This window comes from Cotesia typhae, unplaced genomic scaffold (assembly GCF_013202065.1).
Source record: "Cotesia typhae breed Kobodo isofemale line unplaced genomic scaffold, CoteBio_Ctyphae contig_48, whole genome shotgun sequence".
Taxonomy (NCBI): domain Eukaryota; kingdom Metazoa; phylum Arthropoda; class Insecta; order Hymenoptera; family Braconidae; genus Cotesia; species Cotesia typhae.
The window spans coordinates 2,568,796-2,591,383 of NW_027423756.1; the positions used below are offsets into that span (position 1 = coordinate 2,568,796).

At 37.0% G+C, this 22,588-nt stretch overlaps 1 protein-coding gene across 1 annotated transcript in view; it reads left to right on the forward strand.

The window, feature by feature from the left end:
- LOC141529316 (dual specificity calcium/calmodulin-dependent 3',5'-cyclic nucleotide phosphodiesterase 1-like) overlaps positions 1-22,588 on the forward strand; it is a 196,536-nt gene that overhangs the window by 103,524 nt on the left and 70,424 nt on the right. The window lies entirely within an intron of this gene.

Here is a 22,588-nt window from a genome sequence, read left to right on the forward strand (position 1 = left end):
GTATTATATGTATACCCATGCGGTAACGCGGTTGTGGGCGTGGCTTGCCGAGAGGCGGTTGCGATGAAGCGGGCGTCGATAAGCTACTCCGCTGTACTTAATAGCTCGTTACGTTTAACGCTAGATGCCTCTTCTAGTTCTCTTTTCCTATTTTATTTTTGATTATTAAATACTAAACTTTTAAGTTAATCGTTTTGAATTATAAGAAGAAAAAATTTTTTTTTTTTTTTTTTTTTGAAGAAATTTTGTATGAGTGACGTTAGCTCTGAAATAGAATTTTCATATAAAACGAAGTAAAAATTTTGTATATGGAAATTGTTGGGTGTATATATTTAATAGTTAAATATTTAATAGTTTGACATAATAATAGATAATAACATGACTAAACATGATAATTGGTTACATATAGGTGATATGAATTTAAATAGTGTATAATTGGGTTCTTAATATGAGTTTTATATATTGAATGTAATTAACTAATTGAATAATTTGATAATATATAGAAAAATAAAAATTCTTAATGTAAAAATAAAATTCTTAATGTATGATATAGTGATAGTAAAATGGAAAAGGAAAATTTTATGTTAAATTTATATTATATATAAAGAAAAGCGAGAAAAAAAAATTTTCAATTGAGGTTTTGCGCTGTTTCCACTCGTCCCCTCAAGGCCGGAGGTAAATTTATCTTCGGTCTTGTGAGTCTTATGGTCGCAAAAAAAATTTTGTAAAATAAGAAAAATTTTGTAGATTAAGAGAAAATTTGTTTTACATTTTACTATCTCTTTCTCTTAGAAATATTGATGTGAAAACCGTTGACTCGTTTTTTGGCTATTTTAAAATTTCATAAGGCAAAATGTCGTTGGAAGATTTTTATTATTAATAGTTTACTTTATCAATTTTTCGGTTTTCCCCATCGGTTTTATGATTAACAATTCTTTAATGTTGATCTTATTTTCTACGATGTTGATGTTCGGTTTGTCTAGATCGGTGATTTGTAGTCTTTTAGTCGGAATGTTTTCGACTTCTTTGGTTTCTCGATGTTCTCGGGCGCTTCTTCAGTCGTTGTTTGCTTACTCGGTGAGCTTCCTTCTTCGTTGGTTTCAGATTTCTCTGGGAGTGATTCATTGACTTCCGACGGTGATGTCGTTTTTTCTTTTGTTGTTTTCAGTTCTATAACGACTGGCTTTTCGATTATTTTGGTGTTCTGTCGTGTTTTTAGTAGGCATCGACGAATGAGCTTTTGTATTGCGAACCCGCTTATAATGATCGATAATATTCCGATTGTTGATACCGATCCGATGGTTATTTTCTTATTTATTTCTTCATTTTGGTGGTCTAGTGCTATTAATGACATTTTTTCTTCATTTTCTTCTAGCCCTTGACCCCAAGGTTCGAATTTGTCGATGATTGTAGCTGGGTTTGAAAGTTTTGTTAATAGATTGGGGTTTTCGTTGTTAAATATGATACTCGAGTTTAACGTTTCGAGAGATAGATTGAAACTTGGTGCGATAATTTCTATGTTTGTTGATTCTCTACCTGTTCCTCGGACTTTATATTGGTTGCAGTTTGCTTGGCATCCTTGTTGTAGGTGTATTAGTCCGATTCCGTTGATTATGGTGTTTCCGGTAGTTAGTTCTGGGCATTTCCACTGGATGTTTTCTTCTTTACACGTTGAGTATGCCCACGTGTTTTTCTCGTTCATTTTTATCCAAGTTAGTTTACATTTTTCGATTATTCTTACGTTGCACTCTCTGAGATTTTCTGTTTTTGGATTTATGAGTAACTCCATTGCACAATCTACTTCTTTTTCTAGTTTCGTTATTTTTGTTGGAATGTCGGTTGGGCAGGCCATATCTGGTCCAATGGGTTTGCAGTTGTCCACATAATCTTGTTCAGCGAGGAAATATTCTTCGAATGCAGGTTCCGTCATTAGATATTTTGACGTAGGCTGAATTGTCAATGTTGATAATTGATCTCCGATTTTCTCGGCCTTGGGAAGTGATTTTAGTCCATATGATAACCACGGCGTCTGGTCGAAGAGTGGTACGGTTATTATTATCAGGAAGTGGCCGTTCGATTTTCCTGTTTCTACTTTCGACACCTTCGCTAGCGTGCTGATGTCCATGTGGTCCAGGGGTTGTGGCGGATTTAAGGTCGGATGTTTTTGATCATGTCCGCGGTGGCTTGGTTTAGTTGTTTAGCTGACACCGTTAGGTAGGTCAGTTTTCCCCATTTTGCTTCCTCTATGGCTTTTTCTGCATTATTAAGAGTTCTTAGGTGGTTAGTCATTCGGTGAATATTTTCATTGTCGATCATTGAGAACAGTTGAATCCTTTGCATGTCAGTTATTTGTTTATTCGTTGTTTGTTGCAGAGATGCTGAACTTTTGCTAATTCTTTGATTCGGTTGGTTAGGTTCGTTTCGTGTTTGAGGATTTCGTTGATTTCGCTCTTAATAATGTGGGTGTTATTTTGAGATAGGTGTACGAGTTCCCTGTTGTCTTGATATAACTTGTCTAGTTCGTTGGAGATATGTTCTTTGTCGCTGTAGTCCATGGTTCCGAATAGTTTTCGCGCAATCGAGCCTACGAAGCCGAACCACGGTGCTCTTTTGGTGCGATTCTGTGGACGTAGTTTTTCGAGTTGAGGATCTTCGAGGAATTGCCTTAGCCGGTGTTTTGCTTGTTCGATTTCAGCATATATTTCCCGGTGTGTATCTGTTCTTAGGTACGACACACAGGATGAATGATTGAATTTTTGAGCGCATATCCCATAAGCTTCCCATATGTTTTGATTTAAGTAGGGATAGAGAGTTACTAGTTTTTCGATGTTTATTGAGCTGATGATTTGCCATTCTTCCCTGATGAGGTGGACTCTTTTGAATGGATCGTATAGTAGGCCCGGATTCGCCTCCATTGGTTTTATTTTCACTTCGTCTGCTCCCCATGCCAGGTATCCGATTCCCAGGACGAGAAGTGGTTCAAGGATCATATTAGAATTTTTCGTAGATTTCTGCAGCTAGATATGTGTATATTTACTGAAACAAACAATCTAAGTTCTTTTTAGTCGAAATTTTCGCGGCTGGCTGGTTTAGCCGTATTCGGGTGGATTAGTTTCCGTTTTCCGTTTTCTTTTTCTATTGTTAAATTTCCCATTTCGTTTATTTCAACTATTTTAAATGGGCCAGTATAGTGATGATCTAATTTATTTTTTCTAGGTTCTTTTAACGTATACACGAAGTCTCCTACGTTAAATTTTGCGGGGTGTATATGTTTGTCAAATCGGATTTTTGACTCGTGTTTAGCTTTCGTTAGGTTTTCCGCAGATATTCGTTGAATTTCGGAGATTCGGTTAATCAGGTCGGCTAGATAATCGTTATATGATTCGATTTTACTGAAGTCGGGAAATTGAGTTGGACTACGCGCTTTTCTTCCGTACAAAATTTCATATGGTGTGAATTTCGTAGCCGTATGTACAGTGGTATTATAGTTAAGCATAGCCATTGGGATGTATCGATCCCAGTTACTGAATTTATCTACGTAAGCCCGGAGGTAGTCGACTAAAGGCTGGTGAGATCGCTCCAAGGCTCCGTTAGATTGAGGATAGTAAGAGGAAGTTGTTATTCTTTGGATTTTCAGTGCTTCAAGGCTAATTGTTGTATTAATTTGCTCGTGAATGAGGTGCCCTTGTCTGATAGAATTACGCGAGGGCACCCATAAAGGGCAATATAATGATTTAATAAGGCGTCTGCGACAGTTATTGCTCTGATATCTGGGAGAGGAACTGCTGCAGCTGCTTTGGAGAAATTGTCTTGGATCGTTAGGATGTGTAAGTTACCGTCAGGGGTTATAGGTAGGGGTCCTACCGTGTCTATACTAATTTTCTCGAAAGGTTCAAAGGGTGTATCTGTGATGGACATAGGTTGTTTGGTCTTTATTCGCGTGAGTTTATTTTTCTGACAGATTTCGCAAGCTCGGATATAATTATAGATATTGTCTTTCATTCCTGGCCAGTAATATCTTTCACGAATGCGCCAATAAGTTTTTACTACGCCTTTGTGGCCGCCTATTAAGCTGTTATGATTTTCTTCGATTATTTTAATTCGTAGGGATTCATCTGGTACCTCGACATTCCCTTCGCACAAAGTAATTGTTAGTGGGCAGTCTCTTAATTCTTGTAGTAAATAAGCTTGGATGTTAAGGTCATCGAACTCATCTCCTTGTTTTGCACAGCGGAGTGAATGAATGTCATGTTTGTGCATCGACTGTCGAAGGTTTTTCAATCCTTCGATCAGGTCTGTTGGGTCTAGTTTTTCGAAATATTTTGTCTTAATAAATACCGTGAAGATTTTACAACGACCTAATTTGGTGACAAATATCCCCTTTTGTAGGTTTTGAGGCATGAAGGTCTTCGGCATTTATAAATTTTAAGTCATGGAGCAGCTTCGCTACAGGTTTTATTATTTCGCAGTCGGCCGCTAAGAAATGTAATAAATGGTCTCGGGCATAAGTGAGCCCATCTCGGCTGATTGCAAATTTTATTTTTATCTCGGGACCTTTTTCAGGTATACTTTCGTCTGAACTAGAGGGTGAAGATATTTTTGGTCGATTACATCGTTCGGCAAAGATATTTTCAGCTTCTTCGAAAGTTGGAGGGTCGAAAGCGATGAAGGGTGGTCCAAATCGGTGTGTCCCTACATCATCCCCCACTGTTTTATTCCCGCATGTTGTTAACTTATTTAGGGTTTTATCAGATTCGTGGGATTTTTCCGAGTTATTATTATCTGGTGGATTGGTTGATTTAATCCTTTGTGGTAAATTATTTATTTGTTCTACCCGTTCTGGTTCGATAGGGGTGTTACTCGTGTTGCACGGTTCAAGTTCGATTATTTCCTGTATTCCCTTGCCGCGTTCGTCTACGATTTGGCGGCTTGCGTGGTCATAATGGATACCCATGGCCGCTAGTTCATCAGGGATGAGGACTCTTCCGATGATTGGGGTTCTGGGTTCTGGACCGTCTCTCAAATATCCAGTGAATCGGGATTTAATTAAGTTTTGTGGTGTTAGTGAATTTTTATTCATTTGTTTTTTCTTTTTATCGTGAATGTTGATGATGTTTCTGATGTTAGCAATTTCTGCTGAGGTTGCAGGTTCCGGCTCTACGATGACGGGGTGTTCCGTTTCACTGAGAGTTTCATTTTCTTCGCTTCTTTCCGCATCTTCTGGGCTGATGTCGCTGCTTGATTCTGCTTCGACGTCATTGTCGTTGTCTCTAAGAAACTCGTCGACATTAATTTCAGTTGCAGTATCATCTACAGAATCTTCTTCGCTTCGCCAGAGCGGAGGCATTTTACTTAGCGATTGGCGGATGTTTTTCGCAGTTTCAGAGCTGGTTCTCTTCATTTTTACTAATTCTTGGGGGGTATAGTTAGTTTTTGCTTCTTCTAGAAGCATTTTTTCTAGAGCTTTTTCTTTGTAAGAATTTTCCGGCGGGGGTCGTTTTTTTCTGATTTCGTCGAACATTTTTATTAACTCGATGGTTTTTCGTCTTTGTTTTGGTCGGATGATGTTTTCTCTATTCTTTTCTACTTCTTCGTCTCTCTCTGCTTCGTCGTCCCCCTCTTGTCCCATATCTGGTTGGGTAATCGCGGAGGTCCCGGGAGTTAAGGCTGGCAAGAAAACATCATCGTCCCCCTCTTTTTCGTTTCAAGTTTTCTGCGACTTGGGATCATCTATAGTTAACTCAAGGTTGCTATTTTCGAAGTAGTTTATTTTGGGAGGGACTCGTGTTTTTCCCATTTCCCTTTTCCTAAGACGAGAAGCGATTGTTTCTCTGACTTCGGGGGCGCTGCTGATTCTTGGTCTGTTTTTCGATCCGAGAGGACGACCAGGGCGCTTGACCCATAGAATCGCTTCTTCATCCGAGAGTATTTTACGAGAGTTTTTTATGGTAGTATTCTCCATGATGGGCAGTGCCAAATATTCGTTTTCGGTGGTATTGTTATTTTCGTTTTCTAAGGGCTCGGGGCGACCTTCGGGGTTGTATGAGAGTCCTTCTGCATATTGTTCGGTGATTTTGTGCCGAACTATGACAGTAAATTTGTATTCGCTTAATCTGGACCGCCATTTAGCTTGCCTTTCGGTGACAGTCGTGCTGTCCCTTAGCCAGGTGATACAAGGGCTGCTCGTTATTAAAGTAAAGTGTTTTTGGAGATACGGTCGAAATTGTTGGATGGCATAAACTACTGCAAGGCATTGCTTTTCGATGTCAGTGTATCGGGTTTCGGTGTCGTGAAAGACACGTGAAACACATGACACTATTTTCTCTCCGTCTCTTTTTAAGTCATCGTCCCCTTCTGTTGTCTGCTGACTGAGGATTCCGGATATCCTTGAGTCTGACGCGCTGACAGCGAGGATGAAGGATTTGTTAAAATCTGGGTATTTGAGGAATGAATCTACGCAGAGGGCATTTTTGATATCATCGAATGCCTTTTGTGCTTCCTCGGTCCATATGAAGGGCTTCGTTTTTCGCGTGAGATCTGTTATAGGTTTAGCCCTTTCCGCGAAGTTTTGTATGAATCTTCGGTAATAGTTTGCAAGTCCCATAAATTTCCTGGCTTCCGTATGATTTCTAGGTCTTGAGGCATTTTTAAGTGATGAAATCTTTTTAGGGTCTGGTTTTATGCCTTCTTTCGTTATTACGTGACCTAAATAATCTACTTCAGGGCAGAGAAATTTACATTTTTCGGGTTGGAGGGTGAGACCAGCTTTTCTCAGTCTATTGAATAATCTTTGCACTCTCACCCCATGTTCTTGTAGGGTTTTTCCATAACTGACTAAGTCATCGATGTAAATAAACAATTCTGTCCCTTTTAATGCGCTTAAGGTGGAATCCATCATCCGTTGGAAGATAGATGGAGCGCATTCTAGTCCAAAAGGCATGCAACGATATTCCCAGTGCCCGTCTGGAGTAGAGAATGCCGTTTTTGGTGCGTCCGCGGGGTGCATCGGGATTTGGTGGAAACCCATGGCGAGATCAAACACGCTGAAGAAGTTAGCGTCGCCTAATTGGTCTAATATATCGATAATTAGAGGTAAAGGATAGGCGTCCCCTCTAGTGATTTTGTTTAATCGCCTAAAGTCAATAACCATTCTATATTTTTTTATAGAGGGGTCATTTGATTTTTTTGTTACAATCCACAAGGGTGAGTTATACGGCGAGTTAGATTTTCTGATTATTCCTTGTTTTTCAAGATTTTCGACCTGCCTGGCGATTTCTTCCCGATGTTCTGGGGGAAATCGATATTGTTTTATTCTCACCGGTTCGTTGGTGGTGGTTTCTATCCGGCAGGTGAAATTCTTGGAACGACCTAATTTATCTCCGGGGAGGTGAAATACGTCGTGATTATTTCTAATGAGATTCTGAACTTGTTCTTTTTCTTCCTGATTTAGGTGATCTACAGGTATTTTCTGAAGTAAGATCTTAATACGTTCTTGTTTGTCTATTACACGATTGGAGTTTTCTATAGAAGAGTCGTCGGATTCATCCCCCTCTGAACTAGGGTTATCGAATTCGAATTCTTCGAGTGTTTGAGGTCCTATATCGATATCTCTACTGGGTTTGAATTGAGGTTGATGACCATGCACATGGCATACCCGTCATTTACCTTGACAAAGGCTTCTCCTCCGAGTACCCCTTTTGGAAGGTTCATTCGGGGGAGGTATCCTTCGTCTTTTTCAAACTCTTGGATTGGTACTGATATTGATACTCTCATTCGAGGTGGTAAGGTGTAGCTGGAAGAAGGCTTTGTTTCGAAGCTAAAGAGTGTCGGTTTCGAAGGGCAGGATAATAAAACTAGGATTTGGTTATCATAAGAAATTTCCGCCTTTTCAGCTTCGAAAAAGTTGTTTCCCAGAATTCCCACTCCAGGGAATGGTAAATCTTCCAAACAAACTTGAAATTCTACATCAATATTGAGGATTTTTAAGGTGGTCGTTCCTAACGTTTCGAAAGTGCTATCACTGAGTCCTCGGAATTTCCTAGCTTTTCCGGTGTCGATAATTATTTCGGGTTTTAAAGCGGATGCATTGATGAGGCATACATCCCCCCCGGTATCAATGAGGAAGCGTTGATAATTGCCTAGGAGTGAGTTACACGACATGTATATTTTTGGCCCAATTCCTAGAGCGAGGACTTTTTGCTCTGGGAACTTCCTTGGGTTAATTATAGGGATCGGTTGTATTGGTTTATTTTTCATTACTAAGGTATTCCAGTAAAACGAGATGGTTACGCGTTCTCGAGTAAAGAATTCATTTCCGAGTATGGCCTTATAACCTCCGGGTGGTTCTGATACGAGATGGAAGGTAATTTTTGTTCCGAATACTTTTAAGTTTATTGAACCGATTATGGGCATTGAGCTAGTAGCGATGCCTCCTACTACTCCTGTATATTCGTTGTTACAGAGGACTTCGTTGCATAGTTCTTCGATGCAGAGTAGGTTGAGGTCAGAGCCGGTGTCCAGGAGTGCGTTTACCCTTCCATTACGAAATGCTGGGCTTCGTATATGGACCGAGGGGCCTTTTCCGGTCGTTAGACATTTTGGTTTGTCCTTCCCTGGACTCGTAATTCTCCTGCCGTCATCAATGGCGGGTTCTGTTGAACGAGTGGTGGTTTTACGTTGTTCGGATCGGGTTGTTGTTCCGATCTCTGATGGGTTATCATTTCGTTCGTTTCTGGATGGTGTTCTAGGTCCGGCTTCTGGGAGTTTTGGAGGATTGGGCGGGGGTGTTGATTTTGGAACCCCCGATATGGACCCTTTTGGTACTGTTGATAATTGTTGAGGTTCCTCGACGGTGTAATCAGAGACGGGACGGGCATACTCGCCATTGCCTCCTGTTGACGAGCGCCCATTCCGTTTAAAGGGTCGTAGGCGTCTCGACGTTCTCCCTTCGGACAAAACGGACAATTACAGACTACTGAAGGGTCCTTTTTATGTCGTAATTTGGCTTCTTCAGAATCTTCGTCGTCTTCGAAGCGAACCGCTCTTTTAGTGGGACCGTTTATTCCAGGGTGATAACGATTTTGATTGAAATTTTGAAAGGTTCTAGGTTGATAGTAATATTGATTTCTCGGTGTATATTGTGGGTTTCGTTCGGTTCCGAACGCGAAAGTGGAGCCTAAAATCTGCTGTTCCCTCTGATAATTCGGACCGTAGTAATTCTCTTCATAAGTGTCAGGGTATGGGTCTTCATAGTAGTCCGTCGGATGTACTAGTCTATGAGTGAATGTTTCTGGGACTTGTCTGTATTCGTGGTATGATAAAGTGCGAGGCAATTCTCGATAATTACCTCGGTCGTCATAGTCACGAGAAGATCTCGGCATCTGTGGATAGTGTCTGTTACCGTCTTGTCCCTTTCGTCTTTGAAATTCTACGGAGGGCGGTAGGGATTCGCCTAGTATAACTCCGTCGTCTCTCATTGCGCGTCTACGGTCTGGTCTTCTGTACGCGTCATTTTCGATGGCCTTGTACATGTCGTCTAATGTTTCGGCTCTTCTCATTTTACATAGGCCTCGTAAAAAGTCTGGTAAGTATTCGTAGAAAGTAGTGGCCGCTGTCTTTTCGAAAGTTCGTTTTACTACAGCCCTATCATCTTGGGGAGCATTAAGTTCGATACGCCGGACCATTTCGCTTAACCGAAAATAGAAATCTTCGATATTTTCAGATTCTTTTGGGGCTGCGGCAGCTAGATTTTTCTGCCACGTGGTGTATGGGTCGCCTCTTTTTAACTTTCGCCCTAGGATTAGTAAAATATCTTCAACAGAAGCTAGTTCTGCATGTTCTATTAATCTTTTAGCTCGTCCATATAGTTTTTGTGCTACGCGGCGAGCGAAAAAGCCCTGATTATCAGCTGGAATGCTGGGTAACCAGTTTCTTACTATTCCGTCGAATAATTCGAAATCTTTTATCGCGGTTGGACCTTCTCCGTTAAAATACGGGAGTGCATCATGTAATTCTTTAGCGAGGGTTTGAATTTGGGTATTGAGGTTTTCCTCGTTTATAGAGGTATCAACGCGGAAGGTTCTTCTTTCCATGGCTCTAAACGGGAAATCGTTAGAGCAAGGCACGAAAAACGTTCCGGATTCGTCCTCGAATGGTTTCACGATTTTTATTTGATTAAATCGTCTTAAATTTAGCTATTCTGTGTAAGAGAGGTATTTAAAGAAGGGTTACAAGGGAGGTTTGTTCAAGAGAAGAAAAAGAAAAATTTTGATTTTATCTAATTTAAATCGCGATGTATTTTTATTCGGTCACTAGGTAAGTAGGTCAACAGCTGTAGAGTACAATGACACGAAAGAAAGATTAGTTATCGCGGTATATGGTTACCGAGTGACGAGTACGGTAGTGTAAGTAAGGACGAGTTGATAGTTGAATTTGTAGTAGACAATTTTACGTTGAAATGAGAGAAGATTTAAATGCCTTTAATTAAGCCAAAAGAATTTTAACTGATTTGAATAAGTAATTCCCGTGTTCGAATGAATATTCAATAGTGGAGAATAGTTTAAGGAGGTCAAACAGGAGGTTAAAGGGAATTAATATGTATAATTCGGAAAGATATTAAAAGTAGAAAGGATAAGGTTTAGATTTTCGGATAAATCTATTTACAATGGGGATTTAGATGTCGTGTAGACGGGTTTAGATGAGCATTGATAGGGTTTTGGGTTTGTCTAAATTTTAGTATTTTTTGTAAATTTCCGGGATAGCCTTAACGGTTTCTAAGATTTTCGGACCGCCAGCCTGATTGACGACTACCTTAATCGCGGGTTCCGTATCTTCTTCCCAATATTTAGTTTCGATAAGAGGGCGGTGGTATACTCTGCCGTTAACGAAATCGGAATGTATCTTTTTCAGATGGTATCGATAGCCCGACCGTCTACTCTTTCCCATTAACTTTTCTCGAATTCCGGAAAAATTTTTATCGATTTTAACCCAACATAGTAAAAGTGTTCGAAAATTTTGGATCGTAAAATTGTAATTTTATCGATTGATGATAGGGGATTATAGTTTTCTTATAATTAATATGGGTTAATATTACAAGTATACAAATATAAAATTTGTTTTATACCCTTGTGAGTGTGTAACCTAGAGAAGGTGCTAAATTCAAAGCACTCTTCCCAAGAGTTTTGTGAGAGCTTCTTTCGTAAAAGAAAGTGCTAATTAAAGCACCTTTCTAGTACTAGGAAACTTCTGTGAGAATTTTGTCAGATGAGGTGCTAGGTTCACAGCACACTTCTCTTAAAATGTAGTGTAAAGGTAAGGGATAAAAAAAATTTTCAAAATTTCGAAATAAATCGAGTTTAATGTTAGTATTGCTTAGTTAGCAAAAATAATTTCTTTATTTCGCAATACCGAATTAAAATAAATTTTGCTGACAGGAATTGCGATTGCAAATTCCGTTTGGTGTTAATCAACTCTGGCATATACGCGTCAGCGAATTCCTTTTGCGGTAATTTATTGTCTAAAGAATGTACGCTAAGGTCAAAAACCGATTGCGAAACAATATTATTGGAGTTCTATAACTTTTGAAGGAGAATTCCAGGCAAAGAAAAAATTTTCGAAATATAGAATTTAAATTATGTCGAAATATAAGAGAAAATTTTCGTAAGACTCAAAATTCGTTCTAAAATAAAAATTGAAATTACGTCAAGATTGAACAAGATTATAGATTAAATTTACACGGTGAATTTACTTTACTTTACTAAAAAAATTGAATAACGAACGAAAATTGTTAGAGTTTTTAAATTTTCTCAATCGGAAGTTAAATAATTTCGTATTCGAATATCCCACCGCTGCCACCAGTGTTCTTTATGTTATGTCCAAGGGCGTTTTTAGAGCGGTAGCGTAAACGGTGGAGGTTTGGACTAACAGTTTAAAGAATACGCAACGGAGGTTTTAATTCCGTTGTTGTAATTATTTATGTGGGACGTTTTCGAGATACGAACTTACCACGCCTTCATTTGAGATTGACGGATTTTTATGTTAGCAGATGTACTTACTCTCTGCAGGAATTTTGGTTGTTACTGTATCCGTGATTCTGGGGCTGCTGTTAGCGCCTTTTCCTGACTTGGGCCCTGTGGTTGGTTCTCGCAGCGGATGGAGTAGGGTGGATTTGGGCTGCTTATACACTAGTCACAAAAATTAAGGGATATAAAAAAAATTCCAAATTTTTTGGTGATTTTCAGCGAGCTGTAACTCCGAGGAAAATGATCGCACAGAAAAAAAAAAAAAAGCAAATTGTAGCTCCAAGTGTCTAGTTTTTAGATATGACCATGAAAATTTTTTTGTCATCGTCAGGTCTGGAGAAATCCTAAGAAAACTACTGAAAAAAAATTTTTCGAAATTTTTTTCGTCTTAAAAACGTCTACGGGCTTCAAAAAAAATTTTTTCGATTGTTTCGTTTAAAAGCACTTTTAGTAAATTTAATACCCTTTAATTTGACGTAATCAAAAGCCTGTACGATAATTTGCCGCGGAGTTATCGTCAATCAAAGCAAAAAGTTTTTTTGACTTTGGAAATCAATAACTCTGGAAATAATGACCGTATTGGAAATCGAAGGAGGGTTTTGAAAACTACATAATATTCTCTATAAGAGAACGTAAACCGCTTTTGAAGAAAAATTTTTTTGAATTGAAAACTCGGACTGAAAAAAAGACAAAAATTCGCATAATTAAGGATATTTGGATAACTTGGTATAACTTTGGATAAAATGGATGAACGAAGGATATCGTTGGTAATTTTTTAACTTCAAAGTGTCCCCTAAAATCCCTAAGAAATTCAAAGCGCTGCGATTTTTTGTTCATAGTGCCCAGAAGCTTCAAATTCTGTGTTTTCGCAAAAATCACCATTATGAGCAATTTTGTGATTTTTATTCATTTTTCCATTGAAAAAAATTTTTTTTTTCAAAATTCTTTATTTTTTCGATCAAAGAGATTGATTTTTCAAGAAATTTGAAAAAAAAATTTCAATTTTTTTCGAAAATTTTTTTCGAAATTTTCTCAATTTTTTTCGACTGTTGTTTTACCGCCGGCATTAGCGTTACCCAAAGCGTACCACGTGGAGGTTGCTCGGTCGGATTTACGCTTCTCACACACACGCGCGCGCGTGTGTGTGTGTGTGTGTGTGTGTGTGTGTCTTTGTCTGCGTGTTTGTCTGTTTGCAGCTGCCGAATGACCTCTGTACGCACGGCAGTAACTGCTCAGTACCGTGTATTGCCACCTCTGTTCCGAATCACAGCTCGTAAACGCTCTTGCATGTTGATGCATCGTCGAATATCACGTTGCGAAATTCCTTGCCAACAACGTAACAACGCTTGAGTCAACTGATGAAGATTGTGCAGTTGCGGATAGTCTCGCCGCAATCGACGCCCAAGCATGTCCCAAACATGCTCAATTGGGTTCAAATCAGGACTCATCGCTGGATGATTAAGCGTTGTTACGTTGTTGGCGCGGAGAAAAGTTCGCGTACGAACTGCAGTGTGAGGACGAGCATTATCCTGCATCAAAATGAACCGTCTTGCCCCCATGCGTGTGCGCATAGGCAGGACGTGTGGCTCCAGAATTTCGTCGACGTACCTATCGGCAGTCAACGTCCCACGAACGATGACCAACGGGGTTCTGGTATTGAAGGACACGCCTGCCCACACCATGACTGATCCACCATTGAAAGCTGTAACTGGTCTCGTAAAACCATCCCGATCTCGTTCTCCACGACGGCGCCAAACGAGAGATCGTCTATCGCTGCCATGAAGACAAAATCGAGATTCGTCAGTCCATAATACACTGGTCCACTGTCTACGACCCCAATGGTGATGATCATGAGCATAGGCCAATCGGGCTCGCCGATGTCGTGGAGTGAGCATAGGCACGCGATTTGCGCGTCTACCGCGTAGTCCTTGCTCTCGAAAGCGATTTCGAACCGTCGATGCCGATATGTGTTGTTGGGGAGGACGTTGTCGACGATTGCGAAATTGATGAGCGATCGTGTGGGCATGCGCAGTAGGGTTTCGTCGAGCCTCTCGAATGATAGCTCAATCATCACGCTCGGTAGTGATTCGTAGTCTACCTTGACCCGGACGACGATCGTAACTTTGAGTCGCGTTAAATCGGGCATAGGCGCGACTGATAACGGACTGGCTCACTCCCATAGAAGCTGCTACTTCCACCTGACTGTAGCCCTCTTGAAGGAGGGTAACAATGCGAGCCACATCTGTGGCAGCTAAATGTCGACGAGGCATATCAAAAGGTGCTTATCAAAGAAACGCTTACATAAAATTCACGTAAGGAATTTAGGCTAAAAAGAAAACGTAAAATTCAAGTTTTGTGTGAGGAAAAACCGAACTCCGCGGGGGGTATATCAATTTGTTTTTATTGAATTTTTAAAATGAGATTTAAAACTAAGGCAGTTGTAGCGGACAGAAAAAATTGAGTTAATTTTTTTGACAATAGTGAAGCATTCTGAAGACGATAAAAAAAAAAAAAAAAAAAAAAAAATTTTTGATAAAAAAATTTCGAAAAAATTTTCGAAAAAAATTGAAATTTTTTTTTCAAATTTCTTGAAAAATCAATCTCTTTGATCGAAAAATAAAGAATTTTGAAAAAAATTTTTTTCAATGGAAAAATGAATAAAAATCACAAAATTGCTCATAATGGTGATTTTTGCGAAAACACAGAATTTGAAGCTTCTGGGCACTATGAACAAAAAATCGCAGCGCTTTGAATTTCTTAGGGATTTTAGGGGACACTTTGAAGTTAAAAATTAAAACGATATCCTTCGTTCATCCATTTTATCCAACGTTATACCAAGTTATCCAAATATCCTTAATTATGCGAATTTTTGTCTTTTTTCAGTCCGAGTTTTCAATTCAAAAAAATTTTTTTCTTCAAAAGCGGTTTACGTTTTCTTATAGAGAATATTGTGTAGTTTTCAAAACCCTCCTTCGATTTCCTATACGGTCATTATTTCCAGAGTTATTGATTTCCAAAGTCAAAAAAACTTTTTTGCTTTGATTGACGATAACTCCGCGGCAAATTATCGTACAGGCTTTTGATTAGGTCAAATTAAAGGGTATTAAATTTACTAAAAGTGCTTTTAAACGAAACAATCGAAAAATTTTTTTGAAGCCCGTAGACCTTTTTTAAGACGAAATAAAATTTCGAAAAATTTTTTTCAGTAGTTTTCTTAGGATTTCTCCAGACCTGACGATGACAAAAAATTTTCATGGTCATATCTAAAAACTAGACACTTGGAGCTACAATTTGCTTTTTTTTTTTTTTTTTTCTGTGCGATCATTTTCCTCGGAGTTACAGCTCGCTGAAAATCACCAAAAAATTTGGAATTTTTTTTATATCCCTTAATTTTTGTGACTAGTGTATAATCGAATGCATTATAAAGAATAAAAGTATGTTTTATTTAGGTTAATAAATAAATCTTTATTAGAGTAACGAATATATTTTAAATAACAGTCTTTGATAGCTATCTAAACATCAAAAATAAATATTTATATTTTTACTATCAATTATGGCAGTTGAAAAGAAAAAAATTAATCTCTTAGCGCAATAGAGTGTACAATATTTTTGGTTAGTCCGTCTTTAGCCAACACAAACAAACTGGGTGGTTTTCCCACGCGAGAACATCCCACATATAGTTGTCCGTGGGAGAAGCACGGTGTTTCCAAATCTAAGCCACATACAGACATTTGTCCTTGTGACTTATTGATTGTCATAGCGAATGCCAATCTAATTGGGAATTGAGTGCGTTTGAATTCAATTGGCACATCTGTAGGAATCATAGGGATTCGTGGCAGCAACACATTTTCGCCTTGAAACTTGCCATTCAAGATGGTGGCTTCAATAACGTTTTTCATTCATTTTTTAATGACTATTCGCGTGCCATTACATAGCCGTGGTGGGTTTAAGTTTCGAAGTAGAATAATCGGAGATTCAACCTTCAATTGTAAATGATGTGGTGGCATGCCTGGCAAATCCAATGAATTTAAGAACTCAATTGGATTATTCACAGTCTCGTTGGTATATCAAACTGCATCGATAGATTTATATGACACCAAGTCCCCAGGCAACAGCTGTTGTATCTTTAAATTTAACCCATTGACGTCCACATTTTTAGCTGCCAAGATCGCTCTTTCTGCCAGCCACTTATGATTTGCATATTGTGTGTGTACGTCGGGAAATATGTGATCGATGAGACTATTTTGCGAGTCGATGATTGTGCAGAAGTCCGTCTGTAATTTTATGCATCCAGTGTTTTCATGTACAGCAACTTTCCCATCGCCAATATCTAACAGTTGTTTAGAGAAAGTTTCGGCGGATGGATCCTGCAGCATTTGAACGCGCATGTTCACAGTCAGTTGTACTTTTTCAACATTACGCCATAGTCGTGATGATTTTAAGCACGCGTTGATTTCATCAGCGTAGGTTGAACGCGGAATAACGGGAAGTGTTTATCTGAAATCACCTGAAAGGAGTAACAAAGTGCCGCCAAATAGTTTATCGTTGTTTTTTATATCCTTTAATGTCCTATCCAATGCCACAAGCGAATGTTTGTGTGCCATAGTGCATTCATCCCAGATAATAATTTTACATTGTTTCAGCACTGTGGCCATAGACGATTGTTTTTTTATGTTGCACATTGCATCTGGATTATTTTGAATGTTTAACGGCAGCTTAAATGCTGAATGAGCTGTTCTGCCTCCATCTAATAAAGTTGCTGCAATGCCAGAAGATGCAACGGCCAATGCGATGCCATTTTTTGATCGTATCTCGGCAAGAAGTAGCGAAATAAGAAATGTTTTGCCAGTCCCACCTGGTGCATCTAAAAAAAAGAATCCTCCTTGTCCTGCCGAAACTGCCAGCATGATGCGGTCGTAGATAATTTTTTGTTCATCATTAAGTAGTGGAACACTGCGGCTAACAATGCTCGCCATTTGTACAGTATCGTACTGTAGTTCACGATTCATATCTGTGTTGAGTAAATCAGATGCACTTCGATTCGGTGAGCTCATACCGAAATGACTGATTGGTAAATTCGCAATAGCAATTCAAAGATCCTCGATAGCAATCAATGCTTCATTGTACATTGCTTCACTGAATGATATTGTTAGATCGTTGCACCTTGTACGATGTCGATACAATATATCATCAGTCATTGAATCTTTGTGATTATCCCACTACATTTGTGCTCGGGCCGGGAAACATGTAGTCAGTACTATAGCAAATAGTAGACGAATTTGTGTTTCTGTGAAGTTTAATGCTGCTTCAGCAAGCATGCTGTCCCAATGATTGTCGTCTTCTAGCAAGCCTAGAGCAAGGCATGCATCTTTATACGTAGGATATGGTTGTCCATCTACCTTCCGTATATCTTTAAATGACAATGGTCCGGTGACATTAACCAACAATAGTCGCAGATAAAAGCACTCAGTCTGCCTTGTATTGAGGGTATATACACGACCCAAACTATTTGATTTGAATAAACCGGGGCACGCATCAACTGGTATCCCTTGCTTGCGGGGTATCCATTTTTTCGATTGAGCCCATGTAAAATACCGCGGAACTTCAGAATAGAGCAGTGTTTGTGCGAAGGCACCAAAAGCATCCGCACGATTGCACAGTTCAAAAAATTCGGTGAGCGTAGTTTTCGGTGGATTTATAGCACGATCAAGCGCTGTATCGTTCGTGAAATATACGCCCTGGCCATTTTCAAGATGGACAGCTAAATGGATAACTGCTGGATCCCGTTCATGAATTGGGAAACCGAAAATACGCCAGACAGCTTCATTGGAACTGATATACCGGCCAATTTGGTAATTCGTAATTTCATCATTTTGATTCAACGTCATCAAAAAATAAAAAAAAAATTTTGCCAAAAAATTAAAGTTTATAATTAACAAATAAAAAATAGGGGTTGATCGTAAAGGGGTGAAAAATTTAGAGTAATATGAGATTTTTTATTGTAAGTCATCAAAAAATAAAAAAAAATTTTTGCCAAAAAATTAAAGTTTTTAATTGATAAATAAAAAATAAGGGTTGATCTCAGAGGGGTGAAAATTTAGGGTTGTATGTATTTTTGTATACTGTGTCATAAAAAAATAAAAACAAAAAATTTTGCCTAAAAAATAAAAACAAAAATTTAGGGGTGGACTACCCTTAACATTTAGGGGGATGAAAAATAGATGTTGGCCGATTCTCCACCCTGGCCGACAATCACGCTAAGGATCACAAAAATCGGTCGAGCCGTTTCGGAGGAGTTCAAGTTCGAACACCGTGACACGAGAATTTTATATATTAGATTATTGGACTACTTAAAAATAATTTTTTTATATTTTTAATTTTATTTGTTTATTATTTTTTTTTATTTATTAAAATTGTTCAAAAGATTCTATGCATATTTTTGAAAATTTAAACAATAGAATATAAAATCATACACATAAACGACAAACACAAGTAAGTATTTTCATTCTTTTTTACGCAAGTTTGATTAAAAAATTGTAAAATACCTAAATACATAGTGACAACATCGCGGGGGTCATCAGGGAAGCTTCCTGTGGTCTTGAAATGTCGAGATCTGATGAAATTTCGATTTTTGCTAATCGGGGTGAAAACAATAACTTTCCGATTTTTGAAAATTTTCAATTTTCTTAGCGGGTAGTTAAAAATATCTCATTAAGCTCGGAGAGCTTGTAATAACAATTAAATTGTATTTTTGAACTCGAAGAGCTCACAGTTTTGTAGAAAAATGTATATTTTTTTATGCGCCCATTTAGCTGTAGGCACTTCTTTGCTAAAAGCTTGAAGGGCGCATGTCTCGATTAACGCCCTTTCAGCTTTAGGGTGCTCGAATTTTATGTTTTTTCTTCCAACGAATCATTGTGGTTTGAGTGATTCTAAGAGAGATTTGTTTAATGCCTTTTTAGCATGGATCCCTACTATCCTGTAGCAATGCGCCCTTTTTGCTTTAATTACACGATATGGTATATAAGCCCTAAGGGTATAAGTATGGCAAATCTTTCCTCGAAAGATATTGATGTGACACATAGCAGAATTTTTTATACTTATGAAATTACATAGTCCTGAAAACTTCTGGTGACTAAGTCAATTGGTTTATAAGTAATATCTAAGTATGTGGAGAAATCGAAAAAAAAAACCTTACAACCATAAATAAATATTAAGACACTACAAAATGTCTCAGTTTTATCAGCCTAACGAACTACCACCCGAAATTTTCGTTATCGATACAAGCTAAAATAATGTGCAGCCCCCATGCCGTCACAGGACGCCACGAGGAGGAGAAAATTAGTTACGAACCTTAAAACTTGAGCGGTGATCGACTCTTTGATCGATCCCCCGTTGTCAACCACCACGTTAGATATTTCTTAGTCAATTTACTTCTAAAACACTATTACTACTAGTGGTGATTATTCACTAAAATTCATAAAAAGTTAATTGTTAATGATTCTAATTAATCTAATATTCTCCATTACTACTATTAGGTGGCTACATACCATAATTAACTATTAATTCTCTATCATATTTTTAATATTAAATAATATTCTTTCTATTGTTACAAATATTCTATTTCATTGTCACGTTACCTTACCAAAATATCACAGATTTATATTGAAAGTGCTTATTTTATGTAATAAAGTTAAGTTTTTTGTAATTACCGCTATATACACATCATTACTGTAAATATCACAATCTACCTACTACGACTATCTATATCCAGTTAAAAGGGTCAATCAAAGACAAAGAGTCATTGCTGCAGTTAAAAATTGTAAGTAATTAAGACAAGTTAACTGGCATGCGAGAGAACTTCTGTTTGAATAAATAAAATAATTCAAAACCAAAGATATTTATTTGTTCAACAAGCGGAAAATTCCAGGACAGCGAATCCCATTTTTAGAAGCTTAGATGATTATTTTCTTATACGCGAGGTTTAGTGATCTAAGTAATTAAAATCTTAAAATGAATAAAAAATATAGTGTTTCAATAGATACATTCATATTTTTTTAATTCATGTGTTTTCTGAACACGCTTGACGAGATGAGTTAGGGAGAATCAAAATTTTTCAAAAGCTGCGCTATGAGGACAAATGCAATAGTTGGATATTAATGAAATCTACTAAAAACGGCTTGGAATATATTAGATATGTCCGAATTTGTGTTAAAATGTGATTAAGGTAATTTCAGAATTTTAGAACAACTTGAAAATGACTTTTAAATCAGAGTAAAATTTAGGAATGAGTCGAATGGATTTGCCAAAAAAATAGCAAATATTGAAATTTCGTATGAATCTATTTTAATTGTTTCCGTTTTAGTTTTCAAACCATAAGACGGACTTTTTCCCACATAGAATTCGAAATCCATATGTTTTTTTTTTTTTTCACTATACCACATTAGAAGCCCTCACCAAGATCTGTGACCTTCTGGAGACGACTCCACTTAAGACTTGGCATCAAATAAGGCGCTACCAAGAGTAATTGAAAACTCAGTCTCTTGGTGCTAAGATTTCCGATTTGGACCGGTAGATTTTGAGACATCTCAAAAAAACTACAAAAAAGAATTTCCCTACCCGAGAAAAAATGTTTCTATATAATCATATACAATTGTATATAATCTTATCCGATTATATATGGAATCACATATATAATTATATACAATTTAATATAATCATATATAATTATATATAATCATACATGATTATATATAGAATTGTATATAAGTTTATATATAATTATATACGACTATATAGGGAGTAATATACAGCCACTCAAGATTATATATAGTTCCATATACAATTATATATAAGTATATATAATTATATATAATCATACATGATCATATATGAAATTGTATATGAGGTTTTAGATAATCATGTATAATTATATATGACTATATATGGAGCAATATACAGGCATGCAAGATTATATATAGTCCCATACATAATTATATATAAGTATATGTAATTATATATGCTTGTATATAATTAACATATACATACATTTTTTCTTTGAAAAGAAAAATTTTTTTGGTACTCACAAAGAGTGTAAAATGATGTTTATAATTACGTTTAAATAATTTTGAAATACAAAATTTGTTACATTTCCAATGAGATGTTTTGGTCTGCTCTGCTACTACGTAATAGTAAAATCATTATATATTTTATTATTTAAATAAGTGTTGTATCATAATGAGATTCGGTTAAATAAATTACGAATTATGACTATCCAAAAATCAATTTCGATATTACATTTATAATAAAATCATATGATACATTATGTAGATCATAGAATCATCATCATCTAAGACTGCAGCATAGCAGACAGAAACTTCAAGACGCACGGAGATCATCAAAGTTAAGCAGCATTGAGCATGGTCAATAGTTGGATGGGTGACCGCTGGTGTTATAGCCGTAAAATTATATCTAAATATTTTTTTTTGCGTTTTAATTGGTTACAGAGAATTGCGTAGGATTCTATTAAATACTCTATCCATAAAATTAACCCAATAATTAATTAGATGTTATACATATCTATTTAAATATTGTTATATATAATTATATATTTGGCCATTTTTCATTTATGATCATACTAGCTGTTACCCGCCCGCTCTGCTGGGCGTTTACAGAATTGTATTTATAAATTTAAATTTGAAATTTGATTGGAATGTTATATTGACTTAGAGATTCCAAATTCCATCGGAGCAACATTTACCTTTTATCCACGTGATCCTTCTAGCTAATATGTATTGTAACTTTCCATGTGCAATTAATATAACATTCCCGTGGCTTTCTTGAAAAAATGAATAACAATTCATACAACGAAAAAAATTTTAAATGAGCATTGGAAATTTCAGTTAAAGTTATATTGTAGGTCTCATAAGTGAAGTTAAAATCTGCCTAGGTCAAAGTCCAGCGAATTTTGTTGTTAATTAAAATTTTCTCCGTAATAACAACAATTCATCGATTAATGATCAATAAAAATAAAATGTATGTTAATCTCTTAGTCCGTTGACTCAATAGTTACATATGAAGTAAAATTTTAGAAACCTTATAATGATGACTTTTTATCCGCTGCTAAAGAGACGATTGTTGTAAGAAAATATAATTATTAAGAAAGAAAAAAATTTTAATTGGTTGTCCTTAGAGGCCATCCCTGTGATTTTTTGTTTCTCCTGAGATTCTATTAAATTTTATATCTATAGGAACAATGTGAATTTTTTGACAAGCATCACTCCCGCACTCCTATGTAGGGGAGGAATTTCGTACGATCCTATTTGAAATGATTTCTACATTGTAAACAAAAAGTTCCAACAAAAGTTTGAGGCCATAAAAACTATTGTTTAAAAATAAGAGATTTTCATTGTTAACGCACGCGTAATCCCTTTTGAAGTCAGAATTCGAGAAAAGCTATTTCTAGCTGAATTTAACATCATATGTGAATTTATTTTGTTATTAATACGCTGAAAAATATGTAACCTTGAAATTATGAAAATATTTTTAACCGAGAACACCATTTTAAA